The sequence below is a fragment of the Solanum tuberosum genome, unplaced genomic scaffold (genome assembly GCF_000226075.1).
Source record: "Solanum tuberosum cultivar DM 1-3 516 R44 unplaced genomic scaffold, SolTub_3.0 scf00128, whole genome shotgun sequence".
In the NCBI taxonomy this organism is placed as follows: domain Eukaryota; kingdom Viridiplantae; phylum Streptophyta; class Magnoliopsida; order Solanales; family Solanaceae; genus Solanum; species Solanum tuberosum.
In genome coordinates this window covers 394,059-397,223 of record NW_006239053.1, presented here as the reverse complement: position 1 = coordinate 397,223, position 3,165 = coordinate 394,059, and positions in this window count along the sequence as shown.

The window sequence follows — 3,165 nt, the reverse complement described above, 5'->3', positions numbered from 1 at the left end:
AGCTCGATCAATTTTCTTTTGTAAGAAATGTATGCTAAAGAAGGGAAGAATTCAATGCAGAAAAATGAGAGAAAGCCTCTCTATTTATAGCCAACAAAGGGTAAAGGTCACAACCCTTTGGAAAGAAGACAACATTTCAGAAAGGTCACAACACTTTGAAAAAGGCATAACCTTTCAAACGGTGACAACTCTTTAGAAAGAACACAACCTTTCATAAAGGTCACAATCCTTCGACATAGTCACAACTTTTCAGGAGAGTCACAACTCTTCATTTTATGTTCACACCCTTAAAACCCAACACTTAGGACACTTGACTTGTACTTAATGAAACCTAAAACTGGTCCAACTTTTTAGTCTATAAGATGCCGCGTTGAAGTCAAACTTTGGGTATTTCTAGAAAACACACACACAATGAAGAAAAGGAGAAGGTAGGGGGGAAAAAATCTAAGACGCCACAAAAGAATAATTTGACATATTTTTTTTATTATAGAATTCTACTAATATATATAAAAAAAATTAAAATTTAATTACATATAGGGTATGATCATTGGCATGGGAGAACATATTTTCCGGACTTTTTTCGTATTTAATTAATCAAAGTTTTTATTATACCATGTTAAACAAAGGATCTTAGATCTAACTCAACTCAAAAGTTAGCTCAGTAAGGATTAGCGAAGTGAAGACGGAATTACGATTTGTAGAACATGGTGCCCAACAAAAAATTGAAATGAAAATTGATTCACGATTCTATCTAGATAAATAGCTCAATATTCAATCAAGTGCACCATTCAAACATTTTGGAACATGATTGCCATAAACATATAATATTATATTAATTCTAAAAAATATTTGCATAACATATTTAATTTTGCAAAAAAAATCATACTCATAATTTACACAATCAGTCCGCCCCTACCCAAGCCACATAAATAGACCAATCATCCCCTTTTACCATGAAATGGTAATTACTTGCAAGAAACAGAAAACAAGTGACATGTCACAGCAGGTAAAACTATATTGATTATGTTAACTTTTTTTATGTAGTTTGACTATACGGAGTAATTAATATTCCATCTTTAATTATTATATCTACGTAAGGAAGAAAATGAAAGAAAGATTCATAGAGTGGTCCTGGTGTTGATCAGTTCTATCATAACCTTATCGTATTATATATGTACCAATTTTTAATATATATGGTTGTTGTCTCTCTATGAAATATAGAATTGTTAAATGTTCCCGGGGTTATTGTTGTTAATTGTTTGTTTGGTTTCTCACTCGATTTTCAGAGTCCATATTGAAATCCCAACAAATCTGAATTGCACATTGCAGGGTCCATCATTTCTCTCTACCCCGTTGTTAATTGTTATTACCAATCCATATTATTTAAAAAAATGTTTATCTAGCTCTCATAGCTTTCCCATGGAATTTTAGTATTTAGCTTGATGTTATGACTACCAAACATTGACATTTTTAAACGAATTAAAAAACATGGTTCACCATAACATGGATTAACAACTACCACTAGTAATGGATGGATTATAGATACATAAATAAAAAAGATAAAGAAATGGAAATGCACTTACGTTTATGACATGGGTGAAATGACTAATGAGTATATGACGGTGTATATTTTTTTTTATATATTTCACTAATAAATGTAATTATTTTTAATCGATCAGCTTGATGTGTAATTGCACCAAAAAAGTTGCTGGCTAAACGTGATAAGAAGATTGATAGCCCAAGAATATCATATTGGGCTTTAGTACTATCCACAATCTTACGTACTGTTAGGCCTCTAGAGCCCAAATTAAAGATTTACTAGAATGATCCTTGATATGAGTGATCTTGAACTTTTGAGTCTGTTTGTTTTATGAATAAAACTTCAAGTTTAACAAGTTTTGACTTTTAATCCTGAAAATTTGTGTATTAGGCAAGTAGAATGCAATTTTTCGACGAAATCTTTCCGCCCCTAATCATAGTTGGTTGATAACCTAGAGAGATATTGTGAAACACACTCATTAGTAGAATATTGCATGAAATAAATTTGGTTTATTCAACGTAGCTATTATTCTCTCATAAGGTACGTAGTACAAACCGATGGTAAAAGAATAGTAACAATAATGATTCTATTCATGATTTACTTAATTTCGTGAGTTGACAACACCAATTTTCTTCTTCATAATACCTTTAACCGTTTCCAAATTATACTCATGGCATATATAATACTGTGTGAATACCATTACTCATGTATTGCAACGTTTATTCCATGTGCATCATAAAAGCTCCTTTTATTTTCAGAAAGTACAACAAAAAGAATAACTATTTTCTGGAGAGAAGTACTGAAATACCTTAAATTTGTGAGTGAATTATTACTTTCATTTCGAATTATTAACAACCTTAAAAGTATGCATTTACTTGATTAATTATACTTAAATACACCATGATCTTGCAACATAAATGAAATACCACAAAATTTACCAAGTGTACAGGGATCTTGTTCTCATTAGAGGTAATGAAAATAATTCTAGAATGAACTCCTACAAGAGTTTGAGATTACTTGTTATGTCATGTGGTAGATCGGAGATGTATCTAAAGTTTAGTTAGTCAAATAAAGGATTTTTTTAAGACTATCAATAGTTCGGGAATGAAACTATTAGTTGCGTCAAGTTCAAAAATATTTTCAATACTTCTCTATTTTCTTTGTCATCATTTATATGATAACTTTCATTTTTAGTTCATCAGAAGAAGAAAATACATTTCTATAATTAAAAGTAATTTGATTTAAAAAATTTATTTTATTCTTAATAAAATACTTAACTCTTATAACCACATAAATATCTAATAATTATATATATTATTTTTTTTATTATGTCAAATCAAACGATGACAGGTTTATTAAAAACAAGTAAAACCCAACATGTGTAATGGGGTCCTTGCATAGGTGTTATTTGTCGTAGCCACCCAACCCCTACCGTCTAAACTTATAAATGCACCCTTTCAAGACAGCTTTGCAAAACAACCAAAATAAATTAAAATAAAAAATCTGTATTGCATCCATTTCTTTTTTATCGTATAAGACTTCAGAAATGTCCAATTTAATCAAAATATAGATAAGAAAGAGGCTCTTTTTCTAAACAATAATTGATTTTTTAACTATTGTATGTA